We start from the raw sequence: 19,747 nt of genomic DNA on the forward strand, positions 1-19,747 counted from the left end.
TCTCTGTTAATGGGGTGGGCTTGCCAATAATCTGTGACAACTTTGGAGAAGCTGGGGTCCTGGAGCCAATGGTGATTAAACTTGAAGGGCGCTTTTGGTTTTGGATAGGGGCCCATGATCTCCATGAGGATAGGAGAGTGATCCGAAATACCTCCAGATCCCACCCACTGCTTGTAATAGTGTAGCCGGTGTACCAGAGGACCTTTCATCAGAAAACGATCTAACCTACGAGCCAGAGCTGCTGTTCCAATCCTTCTATTCCTCCATGTGGGGAGGGGATTCTGCATGGGAATGTCGATTAGATCGTGTTGTTCAAGGATACGTCTCATGAAATCTGTAATTGGATCTACTTGCGCCGAGGAGCCCCAGGACTCTCTAAACCCTAATGAGAAGTTTAGATCACCTCCTAGGATTGTGTGCTCAAGAGACATCAAACTCCTACTGAGTAGTGTCCGCCAGAAACTTTCCCTATGCTGGCAAGGCCCATATATGTTGATGATGCGCAGAGGCAGTCCCAAGTCTGAAGAAAAAATGTCAGCACCCATATAACCATGACCTCCCCAGGAAGAGTCCAATCTGATGGTTTTAGGATTAAATCCCATAGCCAGTCCACCAGATCTGCCCATGGCATCCAAAGCAATGTAATGCCACCCAGCCGATATGGAGCTCAGGGTATGTGAAATGGATTCAGCATCACCCAGCGTTTCTTGAAGGAGAATGACATCCGGGTGTTCGACCTCAAAAAGTCGTTTGAGTGCTAGTTTTTTGGGGGAACTAGCCAAACCCCTGCAATTGAATGAGAGGCATTTCATGGGGGACCCCTCTTCGGGGGATTTGATGCTCTAAGGGCCCCCACGATAGTGGATTGACGGCCGGAGGCCACTTCCGCTCCCGCACGTCTGATAGCTTTGTTAAGATCGGATTTCCTTCCCCTGGTGGAGGAGAGTCCCGAGTTAAGAGGAACAATGCCCAGCCCACACTGGGAATCGGAGGATGCCGAGTGAGAGGTCCGGGGTCGGAGGGAGTAAGGGTGTGGGGGGATATGCTGTGCAGGCGATGCTGGGGGAGGAGATGGGGGCAGGGGTTGAGCGAGTGTGAGAGAAGGCGGGACAGTGGAGGGAATCAGAGGAGGAGAAGGAATTGTGCAATGTGCCATATAGAATGTAGAAGATTTTGAATGATCTGATGTAAGAGCAATAGGAGAAGAGGGTAAAGAGAGATTTGTGCCCGAGGTATGTGTAGCTGCTGCTGCTGCCCGAGCCCGCGTCAATGGTGGTGAGGGCGAGTCCTCATTGTTAACCGCTGTGTCTGCCTGTGCGCCAAGGGGTGCCGAAAATCCTTGTGACGGTGGAGGAGTATGAGGCGCAGATCTCCTGGAGGCAATTGGCGAGATCTGTGGAGAGCTATCCGGTCTCTTGATCAATGGGCAGTCTTTGTAGAGGTGCCCCACTTTATGGCACCGGTTGCAGCGAAAAGGGACTCCTTCGTAGTCCAATATCTGATTACGCTTATGCTTCCCCCATTGCAGAGTGATTTCTTCCTCCAGTCCCTCCCTGGTATCGAGATGGACCAGTATACGGGCCACTGTTCTCCTTCGAGTGTCTATGTAGGATCGATCGTGATCCAAATAAGTCCCCAGTGCATTTCCAATTCTGGTGAAGGCTGCATCACTCCAGTATTGTAATGGAAGCCCCGGAAGTCTCACCCACAATGGCCCTGCTGCAATTTGTTCTCTCTCAGGATCGAATAAAGGGGTCCATCTTTTTAAAAGCACAGGTGCAGTCTCGATGTGCCAATATCTCTCCAGGACCGCGGTCGTGTGTTCTTCACAAGTGAAGTGGAGGGAGAACCACCCCCGTGGAAGAACCTGTACCTCCGGCAATTGAGGGAGCAGGGCATCCCAGATCTCTTTAACCCATCGTAGCAGCCGATCCGCCGAATAGGTGCGCCCTCGCACATGTCCGACCAAAACTGTGCGTGCTGTAGCCATCGTTTCCTCAAAATCCTGTGTGTTGCCGAAGGTAATGGTGGTCTCTTTCCTGATAGCCCTAACACACTTCGATTTCTTGGAGCGCGGTGCCGAAGGGTGATCCGCTAGGGGGTTTGTGTCCCCAGCCGGTGAGGGTTTTGTGGGATTTATGTTAATAACCGGCGCACCGAAACTCCCCGAGGGTTTAACCCCATTGTTCAAAGGGGGATTTGTCGGTATAGCCCTCTGGTTAGGCTGAACCCTCGGTTTAACCAGGATAGTATGAGCGTCTGGCAGCGGCGATGGGATCTCATCAAAGGTCAGTGAATCAGGAGGTAAGGAGGCGAGGAGATAAGCAGTGCTGGGCGATAGAGGCGGAGCCTTCAGACCAAAAGAAGATGCAGTAGGGTCCGGCAAGGTAACCGCCGGTATGAAGTCCAGACCTCGAGATGCCTCTGCGGTCGGTGGAGCAAAACCCGGAGCGATTAAGATAGGGTTAGTGAAAATTGACTGACCTTCCAACGGATCCTCGGAAAAATCCACGAGGTCCGTTCCCCGTTGTTCCTCCATGCCGGATAGCGACAGCAGATCCCCGGTGTTGGCGTCGATCTGTCAGCAGCACCGAAACCCTAGCTCCCAAGATACCTTCGATCCTGTGGTCCTGCGGCTCGTTCCTGCGGCTTATCCTAATCCCTCGCGGTTATGGTTAGCGAACGGCGTCAGAGCCATTTTTTAAGTTTGCCTTAACAGAAATGCACAGCATATCCCGGACCAACCAACTGACTCGAATGAAAGGATTAATCGTAGATGTGATAGATCTATATTATAGAATCTCTCTTTTCTTTCTCTAGTCATCTATTGTCAATTTTAAGCTATTTTATCAATCTTTTATCTGAAGCATTTCGAGACACCCCTTGTGGCTAACATGCACTAGCTTGAAGTAAGAGAAGTACATTTGAAGTGATGATGGGCTGGCCTTTTGATTATTGCACTTGAGGTTTTCCTTGATCCTTTGTAGATCACTGCAAACAATTTTGAGAGTGAACAATTTTCACGATGTTGTTGGGGTGAAAACTGGAGTTCATGAGATTTGTAGCTTCGGTGGGGCTACATGACATTTTGGTGAATATATTTTGTTGTGGGTCATGTTATTCCCTTGGTAAATTCAATGGATTTAAAGTCTAGTTTTGTTCAATAGTTACTGTTGCATTATGTGTATGACGAAACAATTGGTAGTAGATAGACAAATTTAGAGTTATAAATTTCCGTTTGATGTTGTAGTCGACCTGCATTTGTCAAAGGAAAGATGAATCTGTCATTAATTTTAATTAGATTTGACCACACCTACGTGTGGGTTCATCTATCATTTAGTCTACTAGATCACGTGGATCTATAGATGTATTGATGCTCTTCATTCACTCTATCATTCTCATGTACAAAGAGTAGAGTCAAAGGACCCCAAGTGTGGGGTTTTGCACCCAATCGTGTTTGGGGCAATTCCGGAGGCACATTTCTACATGTGATGGCATGAGATGATAGAGGGATGGAAAGACAATTCCAACGCAACGAGAATCATTTGATTTCGAGCTGTCGTTAGAGAGATGAATTTTCGAAGTTGACAAGTTAATTATTGGTTGTCAAGTCATGTAGGGTTGGTGTAAATAATTCCAATAGGCGTGTCTCTTCATAATTCATTGAAGCCCCTCATTATGTATATAAATAGAGGGTGAGAACATGTGTTTTGAGCATCCACTTGGGCACTACATACCTAAGGAGAACTCAGATAGCTCTGTTTTGCAGGACACAACAAGGAGAGGCATACAATGAGGAGGAAGAGTACTGTTCTGGTGTCCAAAATCTTCTGAAAGAAGCTGAGTTTGCTGTGTGGGGTGTGGATTGTTTCAAGGGTTAAACAGGGCCATCAAAGGGCTGTTTTGGAGGGCCGCAATCATGTTTGTGAAGGCTGCAGCCTAGGGAGGAGCAGCGAGACTGTTTCAGGGTACTTTGGAGGGTGGGCAGTCCTCCCAAGAGGCTGCCGCAGCCCTAGTTTGGGTGCTAAAGGGTGCCGCAGTCCTCTTAGGGAGACAGTCCCATGTCTTGGGCTGTAAACTACCCTAGGAGAGCAGCATAAGGGGCAGCAAGCACTTGGAGGATAACCACAGCAAAAGAAGCAAATTATGGGCTAGTTCATTGGGTGGTTAAGGGACTGTGGTTAGTGCCCTAAGTCCCAGAATTACAGTGTTGCAGCAAGTTGAAACAACAGTGTGTTGGTATGTGTTGGGTCACAGTTTGGTGACCGGATTTGGATCACATAGTAGCCTGTGGGAGCCAATTAGAAAGGCTGACTTGGAGAGTTAGAAACCTTTCTTAGGAGCAGATCTCTCGGTGACGTGATTGGGTACCATTGATCTGATTGGAGGGCAGTGTGTTGGCTGCCCTAAAGCAGCAGATAAGAAGGACATTGTTGGTGCGTGATTGGGTGAAGTATTGCAGCCTTATGTGTAGCTCTTTGATGGACGAAAGAGGCTACTAGAAGGCAGATTAGAACTCAGGTATTGGCCAACCTAGAGAGCAGTTTGATGAGCCCATGTATATGCAACAGAAGTGGCTTGCAAGTTTGCAACATTGTTAGGAGACAACCCTCTTGGAGTCTCGATGTGTAGTGGCCTTGATGGACTAAGGCACTACTAGTGAGTAGTACGGAAGCGAAGGACCAATAGGACAAGATACGACATCGAAGTTGAAATGAAGTTTGTCATTGTATCTTGTATACCATAGATTGTTGTATTAGTCAGATTTGGTTTAATATAACGAAGATTGGTGATTGTATATCATTGTACAATTTTGTTAAAAACTGTGTATATTTGTGCATATATGATTTACTGTTTTATATTTCTGCTGTGCAAAGTAGTTTATGGTTGAGATTCTTGGTGTGGTAGTGCCAGTGATTTTAAGACTCTATCCTAGACCCAAGGTTGTGGAAATTCAACATGGTATCAGAACGTGTCTGAGCTACTTTGGAAGTAAGTAAATTAGAGTTGTGTGCAACGAAGTACAACGTGAGAGGGAGTTGTTCACATTGTAAGTGAAGGGCTCACTCCAATGTTGAAGTTGTAGGCAGGTCTCTGATATGAGGACAGGTTGGCGGGGTTGTCCAACTATAGTCCTTGGAAGGAAAGGATCAAGTTGGTTTTACAGGTCAACAGGCTCTAAGAGTTCACCGAGAAAGAGATCAAGAAGCCAACCGACCCTAAGGTGTTGGAAATATATGAAGATTTGGATGCGACAACGAGATTGATCATCCTTGATGGTGTGAAGGGTGCCCTAATACCTCATTTGTCTGGGAAGAACACCGCACATGAGATGTGGATGGCTCTTCAAAATTTGTTCCAGAATAAGAACGAGAACCGGGTATTGGTATTGGAGGATAAGTTGAAGTCCACCAAGATGTTAAAGGGTGAAAGCGTGACCTTGTATCTGACGAGATTGTCTCAAGTCAAAGATGAGCTTGTTGCCATCAGTGTGACTATCTCAGATGGAGATATGGTAAGGATTGCCTTGAAAGGGTTCACCGAGGAATGGAAGCCCTTCATCAAAGGAAGCGTTGCTAGGGAGATGCTGCTAGACTTGGACAGGTTGTGGGATGACTTCTTTCAGGAAGAGTTGCGGGATGAGGATCTTCATTTGAAGAAGAAGGCTTCAGATGATGACATGGCACTTGCATCACAAATGAAGGGTAAGCAAAGGAGGACTTAAGTAAAGTCAAGTGTTTCAACTGTGGTGAGATGGGTCATTTTTCGTCGAGATGTCCGATGAAGAAGAAGCGAAGTGATGAGAAGAAGAAAGGAGAGCAGGCTGCCGATGTTGCCACTTTAGCAAAGATAGATGATCTCTCCAGGAGATTGAAAGAGGACTTTGCTATGATTTCTCATTTCTCACAGGGTATTGTCACTGAGGATGGATGGTACGTGGACAGTGGTGCGACAAAGCATATGATAGGGTCACAGGAGGTTTTTGAGACTCTAGCTGAATGGGACTCGAAGTTGCACATAGTGTTGGACGATAAGAGTCAGTTGGAGATCCGAGGATTGGGAGTTGTGCCATTCAGAATGGAGACAGGATGCGTGATGCTGGTCCAGGATGTACTGTTTGTACCAGGACTCAAATATAGCATGATTTCTGTCTCAGTGATCGAGAGGAAAGGATTTGAGGTCTTGTTCCAGGATAGGAAGGCAAGACTCAGGCCTAGAGGCTCTAAGTTCGATGGGATTGTACTCAGAGTTAGAGAGCATGGTCTCTACAGGTTGACGGGCAAGCCTGTGGATCATGGAAAGAAGCAGGTGGAGCAGGTACAGGTTCCAGAGAAGCAAGAGCAGGTGCAGGCTTCAAAGGAGCAGGTACAGGTTCCTGAGAAGAAGGTACACTTTCTTGAGAAGGTCCAGGTTCCAGAGACTCAGAGGGAGTCAAGTTCGAGAGGGAGCTTGCAGATTTAGAGGGAGACTCTGCAGTCCAAGAAGAGTGCGTGGTCAGTGGGGAGCAAGGGTGCTCCTACAACTACCAAGAAGGAATCATGGAGAGAGTGGAAGACGTTACAGGATAAGAAGAAGAAGCAGGGTGCTTCCAACAGTGACAACGACACTTCCGAGAAGGGCATAGTTCATCGTACAAGGATTGTTGCGATTATGAGTGCCAGGAGTTGGGCAAGTGTTGTGAGCAGTGATGATGATGACGAGAGACTTCCTAGTCTTGGAAGTACCTCCCTTGCTAAGAGGGAGTGTTGATTTGTGTAGCTTGGGAGGTACTCTAAGCCCTAGGGTTCAAGGTTTGGAGGGAAAAGCACCACAAGGGTAGCTTGTGGGCTTGGAACCCAAGTGTGGGGTTTTGCACCCAATCGTGTTTGGGGCAATTTCAGAGGCATATTTCTACATGTGATGGCATGAGACGATGGAGGGCAGAAAGACGATTCCAATGCAATGAGAATCATCCGTTTCCGAGTTGTCATTAGAGAGAAATGAATCTTTGAAGTTGACAAGTTAATTATCGGTTGTCAAGTCATGTAGGCTTGGTGTGAATAATTCCAATAGGTGTGTCTCTTCATAATTCGTTGAAGCCCCTCGTTACATATATAAATAGAGGGTGAGAACATGTGTTTTGAGCATGCACTTGGGCAATACATACCTAAGGAGAACTCGAATAGCTCTGTTTTGGAGGACGCAGCAAGGAGAGGCATACAACGAGGAGGAAGAGGACTGTTTTGGGGTTCGAAATCTTCTGAAAGAAGCCGAGTTTGCTGTGTGGGGTGCAAATTGTTTCAAGGGTGAAATAGGGCCATCAAAGGGCTGTTTTGGAGGGCCGTAGTCCTATTTGTGAAGGCTGCAGCCCAGGAAGAAGCAGCGAGATTGTTTGAGGGTACTTTGGAGGGTGGACAGTCCTCCCAAGAGGCTACCGCAACCCTAGTTTGGGTGTTGAAGGGTGCCACAGTCCTCTTAGGGGCACAATCTAGCCTAGGAGAGCAGCATATGGGGCAACAAGCACTTGGAGGATAACTGCAACAAAAGAAGCAAATTTTGGAATAGTTCATTGGGTGGTTAACGGACTATGGTTAGTGCCCTAACTAGTCTCAGAATTGTAGCGTTGCAGCAAGTTGAAACAACAGTGTTTTGGTATGTGTTGGGTCACATTTTGGTGACCGGATTTGGATCATATAGCAGCCCGTGGGAGCCAATTAGAAAGGCTGACTTGGAGAGTTAGAAGCCTTTCTTAGGAGCAGATCTCGCAGTGATGTGATTGGGTACCATTGATCTGATTGGAGGGTAGTGTGTTGGCTAACCAAAGTAGCCCTAGAGTAGCAAACAAGAAGGACGTTGTTGGTGCGTGATTGGGTGAAGTATTGCAACCTTATGTGTAGCTCTTTGATGGACGAAAGAGGCTATTAGAAAGCAAATTGGAGCTTAGGTATTTGCCAGCCTAGAGAGCAGTTTGATGAGCCCATGTACATACAACAAAATTGACTTGCAACATTGTTAGGAGGTAGCCCTCTTGGAGTCTCGATGTGTAGTGGCCTTGATGGACTAAGGCACTACTAGTGAGTAGTACAGGAGCGAAGGACCAACAGGACAAGATACGACATCGAAGTTGCAACGAAGTTTGTCATTGTATCTTGTATACCATAGATTGTTGTATTATTAAGATTTGGTTTAATATAACGAAGATTGGTGATTGTACATTATTGTACTTGTTAAATACCGTGTATATTTGTGCATATATGATTTACTCTAAGTCACATGACATGAGGACACGAGACACGGAGGACACGTAAATACGAGGTATTCAATACGAAACGCAGCGACCTGGAAACAGGACACGGGGGACACGTTTTATATATATTTAATAAAATATATATATATATATATATATATATACCGAAATATAGTTTTTTATCCATATTAAATTGCAGGTTGCAGCTTATCTAATCAAATTAAAATATAATTACTTCTCAAAGTTCAAAGTTCACTTAAAAAAAATAAATAGAATCAAAATTTACAACTTACAAGCACATAAGAAACTAAGTAGTAAGTACTTACTACTAATTATAAATTTAGAACTTAGATATTAAAACCATAAAATGCAGATTTTCCATTAAGTCATCAAAATCAAAATGTATCACTGTTCAGTGTTTACAATGTACATTGTACATAGATAGATCATAGACTATAGTAGATACTGACTCCTGAGAGAATGCCAATGGAAAATACAAAAGAGTAGATACTAGATACAAAATAAGTAGGAATATCATAGCTCGGTACTGGTCCATGAGTCATGACTCATCACTCTATCAATAGTCCATGTCCTCTATGTCATAGTCACCATCACTGCCACTGCCATCTGACTGTACTCCATCCTCCTCCTCTATGCCCAATCCAGGATCTGCTGCTGTGGAGGATGACCCCTCAAGATGCTGTGTCTCATCATCAAAAGTCACTGGCTCTAGCACTGGGTCATTAAGATCCATGTTGGCTAATGCCAACTCAATACTGTCGTCCAAGCCCATATCATCAGGAAACACATCCCACATCTTTGTTTTTCCCTTCAACCACTCCTGTCTCTGCCTGTAAATAAGACGAAGGTTGGTGTGCACATACACCATTGTCTCCGCCCTGGATTGCTCAAGCCTGCTCTTTTTCAAACTATATAGATTCCCGTAAGTGCTCCAATTCCTCTCACAACAAGAAGATGAAGTAATTTGAGAGAGGACCCTCAAGGCTAACTGTTGTAGAATAGGGCATGCTGCCCCATGAGTTGCCCACCATGCATAGGCACTTTTGACCCCCCTATCTCCAAGTACATCATACGCCCCAAATCTCCTGGTGCCAGTGGAGAACTCTACAAAGCCTTCCTCCACCTCAAGAAAAGATGTGTTATCCTGAAACATCCTTCTGAATGCTATCTTCCTCCCTTGTGAAATCTCTCCATCCATGTGAGGAGGGTATCTGTGTGAGGTCCCACCATGGAGCCACTCTTGACTGTAGTACTTGGGATTCAAAGAGTGAGCTAAGCAATGCAAAGGTGTGCAATTCTTATCCCACCTAGAGATAAGAATATCCTGTATGGTGGACCATAAGCTCTCTGCTGATGTCTCATATGCAGGGCACTCATTCTCCATAACAATAGTCTTCACAGACTCAATCATGGAATCCCAACCCTCATAAACCTCTCCTAAGATGGGCTGGTCCGTGTCTGCAAACCGCAAGAAAGAAATGATAGGGTTCATGATCTTTATGGTAAGATCCACCCTTTCCCACCAACCATCATCTAACACTATGTCCTTTACCTTTTTTGAAGCTGTTTGATCCGTCTTTCTCCAAAAAGACCAAAGATTTGAAATAACCATGGCCCCAAGAGCGGCCTTCACCTCCTTCAACCTCTTAAGCATGATGAATGAGGAAGCAAACCGAGTATCTGCAATCTTCAACAAGGATAGATGTGTGTACTCTTTATATATTGTGAGGGCATTGGTATGGTTTTGCACAAAATTTCGGATATGGCGTGCATCCTCAATAAGATTGCCAATCCATGTCACATCTGAAGCAGTAGATTTGAGTGCCAAATTCAAAGAGTGAACAATGCATGGTGTCCAAAATATTTGTGGATATTTAGTTTCCACAATCAAGCCAGCTGCTTTGCAAACAGGTGCATTATCTGTGATAATTTGCACACAACTTTCAATGCTTACTTCTTCAATAACTTTAATAAACAGCTCACCCATATATTGTGCATCCTTGTATTGTCCAAGAGCATCAACTGCTTTCAAGAAAACCGGTCCATTTTGAGAATATACCATGAAATTGATGAGAGGATGGCGTGCTGTATCCATAGTTTTAAAAACCGGCCACAAAAACCGGTAACCGGTCTAACCGGCCGGTTGGAGGCCTGGCCGGTCCGAACCAGCCTAACAAACCCGGTTAGCCACCTCATTTGCCCAGAAACTGGCCCTAACCGGTCAAAACCGGCCGGTTTAGGGCGGAACCGGCCGGTTTTTAGCAAACCGGCCGGTTCCGTCCTAAACCGGCCGGTTTATGGACAGCCCGCCGGTAAATGAAAAAAGCGCCTGCGGTTTAGTGGTTTAGGGGTTTTGGGGGGGAGGGAAAGGTATTTTCCCTCCAAAAACACCCTCACACTTGCTATAAGACACCCCTCTCACTCTCATTTGTCTCACACAACTGATTTGGAGTGTTTGTGAGTGTTTGTGAGTTTGTTTGTGAGCTTGGAGAGTGTGGAGTTTTTGCTGAAGTAGTCATCTTGGAGTTGGAGTTGGAGCTATTTTGGAGATAGTGTGTAGCTGCCAGTGGAGTTGCCATCTTCAAGAGGAGGCTAAGGGAGCTAGTTTGCATTTCCAGGTAAGGATTTGCACTTGATAATTCCTCATTTGAGTCTGCTGTCCATGAATTTTTTTTTAATGTGTTATACTTAACTTCTCACTTCTATGATCTATCATGTATGCTATAAACTCTCTAGCTCTATGCTATCAAATTTTGTAGCTTGAGCCTTGAATGTGCATTTGTTTTTCTACATTTATCTTTGGTTTTCCATTTTGCTTAGCTGCAATTTTTTTTTAATGGCAGATTTCTTTGCAAATTGTTATTATTTCAAGCAAACATGGCTCCAAAAGGAAAGGACGATGCATGGGTTCATTGTGATGTAATTGATGGAAAAATGATATGCAAATTATGCCATAAATCTATTGGAGGTGGGGGTATTCTTAGGTTGAAACAACACTTGGCTGGGGTAAGAGGCCAAGTAAAGCCATGTGATGCACCAAAAGAACTGTTAGGTCCTATTAGGGCAGAATACATTGCCAAGCTTGAAAATTTTTATGAGGATAAGGCTAGGGAGAAGGCCATCCAAGATGAAATTGCAAGGAAGAGGGAATTAGTAGAAGCCATGAATCTTATGAAAGAGAGTGGGTATGATGATTATGAGATTCAAGACTCCACTTCTATCCCTTCCACCAATGACCCTTTTCACTATGTTCATCCTTCTGTTGGAGTTGGCCAAACATCAAAAGGAACAAAGAGAGCAAACATCCAAAGTTATTTCTCATCTTCTGCCAACATTGCCTCTTCTAAATCTAATCCCACTTCCTCCCAGCCAAGTTCTCAACCCACTTTGGATCAACATTGGAAAAAACAATGCAAAGAAACTTCTCACCAATACATTGCTAGATGGTGGTATGATTCAGATATCCCATTTAATGCTGCTCGCTCACCTTATTACCAAGCTATGTGGGACTCTGTTATAGCTGCAGGAAAGGGCTTCAAAGGCCCTAGTATGCATGACTTGAGGGGAGCTCTTTTGCAAAAAGAGATATCTTCCATTGATGAGTATTTGGTTGAGTTTAAAGAGTCATGGCTCAAAACAGGTTGTTCCATTATGTCAGATGGATGGACCGATGGAAAGAACCGCACTATCATTAATTTCCTTGTTTCTTGCCCTCAAGGAACCATGTTTTTGAAATCAGTTGATGCATCTGATAGGGTAAAGGATGCAAGCCTTCTATTTGAGCTTTTGGATAACATTATTCAGGAAGTTGGGGAGCAGCATGTTGTGCAGGTCATCACTGATAATGCCTCAAACTATGTTCTTGCTGGAAAGATGCTTGAGGCCAAATATAAGACCATATTTTGGACTCCATGTGCTGCACATTGCATAGACCTCATGCTTGAGGATATAGGCAAGGTGGAGTGGGTAAAAAACACTGTAGAGCATGCCAAGTGCATTACAAAATACATTTACAACCACTCATGGGTATTGAGCCTAATGAGGAAACACACTGGAGGCAAAGAGCTTGTTAGGCCTGCAATTACGAGATTTGCAACTCACTTCCTCACGTTGCAATGTCTCAATGATCAACATAAAAACTTGCAGAAAATGTTTTCCTCTGAAGAATGGTCTGAATCTCGGTGGGCTCGTAGACCAGATGGAAAAGACACCAAAAAGAAAGTGTTAGACGCTTATTTTTGGAAAAGGTCTGTAGAGCTTGTGAAAATTACCGAGCCCCTTGTTAAGGTGCTAAGGTTGGTGGATGGGGAAAGATTGGCCATGGGCTACATTTATGAAGCTATGGATCAGGCAAAGGAGCAGATACGGGCAGCTTACAAGGACAGGTTAGCTAAATATGGCCGTATATGGGAGATCATTGATAACAGATGGAACAATCAACTCCATCGTCCTATACATGCAGCCGGGTATTTTTTGAACCCAAGGTATCACTATAAAAATCGGCTAGGAGATCAGCATGATGGGGAGGTCAGAGCTGGATTGATTGATTGCTTGGAGCGCATGGTCCCTAACCATGTAGACCAGTTGGAAATACATAGACAGCTTACTATTTTCAATATGGCAAGTGGTACTTTTGGCAAAAACTTGGCAAAGATGGCAAGAGATGTGGACCAACCAGGTAAGCAATTCCAATTTCCATTTTGTTTTTCATTTCAAGTTAAAATTGTTTACGTTCTTTACAATTCAATTATAAACTAAGTTACTAATTATTGTCTTTTTCTTTGCAGCACATTGGTGGGAGTCATTTGGTGGCCAGTGTCCTCAATTGCAAAGGTTTGCAATTAGAGTCCTCAGTCAAACTTGCAGTGCTTCAGGTTGTGAGCGCAATTGGTCTGTTTTTGAGCGCATACACACGAAGAAGAGAAACCGTTTGGAACAAAAACGGTTAAATGATCTTGTTTTTGTGCAATACAACCTTCGACTGAGGAGGAACCAAATGATGAGCAAATCACCTGATCTAGATCCCATTGTGTTGGACGATATTGATCCAACATCAGAATGGGTGGAGGAGACTGAAGATCCTGTGTTTGAGGCTGATTTTGATATCGACATGGCTTTAGCGGGGGATGAGGCAGATTATGTGGTGGCATCAGAACCAGGATCAGTAGCGGCATCAAGGAAAGGCAAGGAACCAATAGAAGGCACTAGTCGTGCAGGTCGACAAACTCGTGCTTCCATTAGGTCCACTTCTATTGTCATTGGTGGCGTTGATACTGATGTTGCAGATCAGGCTGAGGCATCCTCAGACTCTGAATCAGATGATGTCTATGTAGCTCCTGATGATGATCCCGTGTCTAGTAGTGGTGATGAACTTGATGATTGATCATGTGTACACTATAGACTTGTAGTAGGCCAATGGCCTCATAGCTTGCAGCATTGTTTTTGGACTTTATAGGCCATTTAGAGCCTCATTTCTTATGTATTTTGCTATTTTGTCCATGATATGTATTACACTTGGTGCCATTTTGATATATTCACCTTTGCATGGTATATAAATGAGCAAACTTTGCATATTTTGTCTCTATTGGCTTGGAATCATGGTTTTACATCTTAAAAATGGTCTTGTTTCATTAAAAATTAATTATTTAATGTATTTTTTAAAAACCGGTTCGTTTAGACCAAACCAGTCCCGGTTAGACCGGTTTCGGTCGGTAAACCGGTTCATTAGGTGGACCGGTCCGGTCACCGGTTCCGGTTTTAAAAACACTGGCTGTATCTGTCCATCCATCAGAGACGATACTGACACCAAATGAGATCCATGATGATTTAATAGGTTGTAGAATTTTATCCACCTCCTTCCTTGCCTTCACCAACAATGTGGTTCTAAGTTTTTCTGAACTTGGAGGCACATACCCAATTGGAGCCATATCAACTAGAGCTCGACACATCTCAATAAACATAGGAGACCGTGCAACATTAAAAGAAATGAAGTTGAGATAGAAAAAGAATGCCAATGTAAGATCAACCTCATCTCGCTGCTCACGCCGAAAAATCTTGTCCATTGGACCACTATAAGTTTGGGCTGCCCTCTTTTTTGTTGGCTGAATTTCTTTTCTCCCAAATCTACTAATATTAGAATTCCTCAAGAATGGAAGAGGATCTTCATTTTTACTAGTTTTCCTGCTTGCTGCCACCACATTCACAGAGCCAGCTGCATCCTCCCTTTCCAAATCCATTCTTTCGTCCTGACTGATAGTTTTGCATGCTCCAATTCCACAAGGAAGGCCCAACAAATGGCCCTTAACTCGAAAGTAAGTGCTCTTAAATTCACCCTTGCAGAAATTACAAGACCAATGCACATTCCCTCCCGGACCAGTCTTTGGCACTTGCTTCTTGGTTACATACTTCCAGAGAGGGTATTTTTTTAGCTGTGCTTGTTGTCTTGCTGCAGCAGCATCATATGTTAATGTTGGCTGAGAAACACCTACAGCTTCACTTGAAGCACTTGGGGCACTATGACCAAGAGAAGGTGAAACAGAAACTGAAACACTTGGAGTTGGAGGGCGGGGACCACGAAAAGCACTGCCCTTCCTTTGACCTCTGCCGGCTGCCTTGGATGATTGAGCCATTAATCTTCTCACTGTTATAAAGTCCACACACCTTCACCTACAAAAAAAACAATTAAAGTCACAATTAAAGTCTTGCTGTTTCTTACTGTTTGTAAATTGTCACAAACCGCAATAATTATGAATTTGACACTCCTTTACACAGGTAAGAGGATGACTATTGACAGTTTATATCAGTGTGTTTAGATTGCTACAGATATCTCATATGGGACTGTAACGGTGAAGTTATGAATACAGACAAACAAGCAGGGTTCCATGCCTTGAAGATGTCCTTAGAAGGTGGCAAGTTGGCAACTGATCAGAAGTGACTAGAACAGAGTATTAAATTTGTAACAGTTGATAATATGAATGGGTCAGTGTAGCTCAATTACTCTATTTTCTTATCTCTATTACCAATATCCTCCATTTGACTGAAATCATCATACCTATATTTCATATTCCTTTTATTATTCTTTTAGAACAATGGCGGTCTTCATTTATTTATTTTTATTAACACCTAGTTCTATTTAAAGTTTAAAATATGACAGATTGCCTTATAACGAAAGTTTTAAGCACAAAATTTCTCCAGTGGGTAAACCGTAAAACATCTAAAGTTAAAATATTGAGTGGGCTAAACTGACGCAATTTTAAATGATAAAGGCAGGCCATAAATTTGGTATTTGGACCGAGTGTAAATTATTTTTTCTCAATTTGCCAATTTTGTCTATGTTAGGTTGACTGTGCCTTAGTTTTGTGAAGAATGACAGGGAGGTGGGGATCTGTTGTTTTTGAAATATTTATATATATTTCTCAGCAAGAAAAAACCCAACAGACTTGTATTAAAAAATATAAGGGCCTGATATGTGTCTACAAGATTAGCTTTTACTGGGCTTTAATTCTGTACATGCAAATGTGCTGTAGGATACCATATGAAGTTGGCCTCTCAGTGCAAACTGGAAATGGTATTTAAGACCTGCAATACAATCAAGTGAGTCACAAAAACCCCAACCAAAAGATAAAATAAACCCTGAACCAAGCAATTACCTGCTACAAGAAGATACAAAGGTGGATCCAAACAATAAAAAAAAAATCTAGCAAAGATCTGATCTGAAAGTCCAAAACATAAAAGAAATTTATCCCTGAACCAAACCAAGACAACACCAAAAGGGAATTTACTCCTGCATTCAACGAAAAACCTAAGTGAATCCACAACAAAAGCAAGAGAACTGGAACCACAGAACCAAACAAACAAAGCGCTGATGGCTATAACTTTTAATATTCTGAAATCTGAACATTGAGCTTCAAACTCAGAGATCCAAATTGAAATTATAGGATTGTTTCTTTACTGGGTTTTACATTTATCGTTCACATTTCGGCAACCAAAAGAAGTCTCAGCAAACAAACGTGGCACTCTAATGATTCATACCACGTGGATGCTTGCAACTACAAGTTCATTTGAGATAGATGGGCTTGAAATTTGTGGAGTAAACAGCGTTGATGAAAAACTGAATAAACTTCAAATTTCTGTGATGAAAAACCATTAAAAAAATTTAAAAACCTGTGAAACATATGTAGCAAGTCGTTCACCGAATCTCACTAACCAACCGGAGTTTGTAAGCCGGAACTTCAAAGTATTGTCTGTTGTTTTTCTCGATGGGTATCGATGTAGAGACACAGTGGATATGGGGGATAACCGGATAATCATTACAAGCATAAATAATAAATATTAAATATCATTCGGCTTACTGGTTTAACGCTGGTCTTGAACGAACACTCCCGCAGCTCCACACGACAGCTCCAGACAACCGAAAATAACCCGGGGGCCGGAATAGACCAACGCTTACGCTATAAACCATGTTTTTTTTTCAATACGTATTCAAAACATCGAAATACGTTAGGGCAACGTATTTTATGTACGAAATACGCATATTCAAAATTTATGACACGAATGGAAAACGTCGAATACGTATTCGATTTTTATGACACGTTAAAAATCGTATTGGACACGTATTAGGGCCGTTTTCGTGTCCAATACGTAAAATACGGGACACGGGACCCTAGGGGACGTGTCCTGTGACTTAGGATTTACTGCTTTATATTTCCGTTGTGCAAAGTAGTTTATGGTTGAGATTCTTGGTTTGGTAGCGTTAGTGATTTTAAGACTCTAACCTAGACCCAAGGTCGTGGAAATTCAACATGTCGACCCCCCGACTTAGGGCTAGACCCACCTAAGAAATAGTTTGACGTTTTAATTTTGGGAGAGACCCCAACTAACAAGAAATCCCCAACCCTTGACCAACAAGCTTGGTTGGGTTGGGAACTAGTCGGCATAGTCAGCGTATTGGTATATTTTTGTGTGGCATATTTAAACCCCGAGCCCTCGACCTCACAATGGGGTCCATGAGTTTGAATCTCAAGTAGTTGAGATCCTCGAGTAACTGTGCTTAGGCTGAATGTGAAGTAGGAGTGTGGGTGAGGGCGTTGGTGAATTTTATATGTATAACCATATCTCGGGGTATAAAGGCATTGAAAGGGTTTTTTCCACTGTATGGGTGTATTTTGTTTGGTCGGACCAAAGGAGGTATCAAAGATTTTGCAGGGAGAAAAACTGCCACCATGTATGTTGTGTCAGATGAGGATATCGATCTAAGTGATGGTGGAACATGCTTGGCAATGCTACCCCACAACTACAACATTTGGCAACATGGGTGCTTTCACAATTGCTGAACACTTCTTCTGTAGAGAGGTGTTTAGCAACTAGTTCAATTTATTGTTCTAGACCTTTTGGTCTTCATAGTTGTGTACATGGCTTATTTTGTAAGCATAACTATTTGGTCATGTTATTTTTGACAGTTGCTAGATAACCTATTTCATTCCATAAGGTAATGGTCTACTTTCTATTATATTACTTAATAATTTGTATGTTTGTTTGTGATTGATAGAATCTAGATTATAGATGGTTGATGCTTGAATAATTAATCATTAATGTACTATGGATGCCATTTCTATCTTGATTTATGTACAAGTATGCATGCTTTCATATATTCTACAACTAATTTGGCATTTTGGATTTTTTTTTTTGAATATATATATATATATATATATATATATATTAGACACTTCTAGGATGCTTTGCTTCTGAGTGTTTTTGGAAAATGCCACTTCCGACGCTTCGCTTCCAAAAAATGCACCCGCTTCGTGCAACATTGCATCTACTTCTTCCTCTCTTTTTACTATGTACTGAGGGATGATATCACTCAATAATAATGAAATATTTTATTGTTCCTATCTCACTCTTAGTAGTATTTGTATTTCTTTATATGTTTGTGTGTAACTCTAACATGGTATTAAAGTCATGTATAGGAAGTTGAGAAGAATTGATGTTAGTATCTACCTGTGTTGTTAACCTAACTTTTATTTTCCTCGGAAATCATAATTTCACTTCTTTGAAAAAGTTACAAATTATGTTCTTCACATGCTTTCTCAAACATTCTTTAATCTTTGCTAATTGCCATCCCTTGGGACATTCCAAACCTTTACAAAAAAGGTCCATATATAAAACTGCTCTTTCTCAGTTTCATCAAATCTAGTGCATCAAGAAAAAAGTTAAAAACACCACTTATCCTCTTAGAGAATGAATATCCTTTCCATGCTAGAGATAGAGGTATGGCTTTACTATCTAGAAATAGAACCTTGAGGGGCTTTTTTAACCCCTCTCACCAAATCCTGCCAACTTGGGGATCGAACCACATTAAAAGGGATGCCACAAGCAAAGATGGCCCTTGCCACTCTTGAGTCAACTTCTTCTCTCCCTTGATTATCAAGCATTTTCAACAATCTGCTGCCTTTAATTGGATTTGATGGTTTGGATAACTCTTTTTCTATTGTTAGCGCCCTCCTCTTTCTTGCTTCATGAACAATCCTTGGCTCAATGCTATTACTCATGTGAGGATTGGTAGTACCCATGCCAATTTTGCTTATTTGATCATTCAACCTTTGAGCATCATCTCTCTCTCTCTCTTGAATTTAGCCCTCACCTTTGGATTTATGGTATGTGCACAAGCATCAATACCCTTTATCTCTTCATGCAAAAAGTGAGCCTTCAGTCTTGTGTAAGAGCCCTTGAAGGTCTTATCATTTTTGCATAAATTGCACTTCCATTTCCATGTACCATTGGAACCCATCTGCTTCACTTTGGTAACATACTTCCATAGAGGATAATATTCTTGCTGCCTGGTTGTTTGAGTAGATTTAGGGGCACTGGAAACACAACTTTGAGAAGCCATGAATGCTGCAAAATTAGAAAATGAAACACTCACCCAAACAACTGCTGTCCACGCCCTTCCTCTTATTGCCCATGCTCCAAAACACAAATAAAATGCTTGCTGCTGCTATAGGAAGCTCCTCTTGCAGAAGAATGTGTGAGAAATGAGTGAATGAAGTGCCTTTTTATAGAAAAGAAGAGGCTGATAGGGTTTCTAGAGAATTCTAATTTTTTATTTTTCTAAAGAAATTCTATTTCTAATTTTTTTTATTAAATTTTGTTAACTGCTACATAAAAAAGTGTTAACTTAGTGTTTTTGGGTGATAGAAGGGGCTCACGCCCTTCTTGGCCCCTTGAGACGCCCAAAAAACAAAAAGAATTTGCTTTTTTCGCTTGAAATGCGGCCTATAGTGGCCTTGAAACGCCGCCGGTCATCCCAGGCTACGTTTCAAAATCGCAAAACGCCATTCGGGATGACTGACGACATTTCGGGTCCGTTTCGGCAATTCGGCCCGTTTCGAGTATCGAGACGACCCCTCCCATGACGTGTCCTGCAACATTGTTCCATGGCATCCATAAACCGCCACTCCATTTACCCTGGATTAGAATGTAACTGTAGTCCCTTAACTG

The 19,747-nt window shown here is 42.7% G+C and overlaps 1 protein-coding gene across 1 annotated transcript in view; it reads left to right on the forward strand.

Annotated features, from left to right (window-relative positions):
- Positions 1–19,747, forward strand: part of LOC149154228 (uncharacterized) — a 53,475-nt gene that overhangs the window by 17,043 nt on the left and 16,685 nt on the right. The window lies entirely within an intron of this gene.

Source organism: Pinus tabuliformis, chromosome 9 (genome assembly GCF_031772625.1).
Source record: "Pinus tabuliformis cultivar Carrire ecotype Pingquan chromosome 9, CPIR1, whole genome shotgun sequence".
NCBI lineage: Eukaryota > Viridiplantae > Streptophyta > Pinopsida > Pinales > Pinaceae > Pinus > Pinus tabuliformis.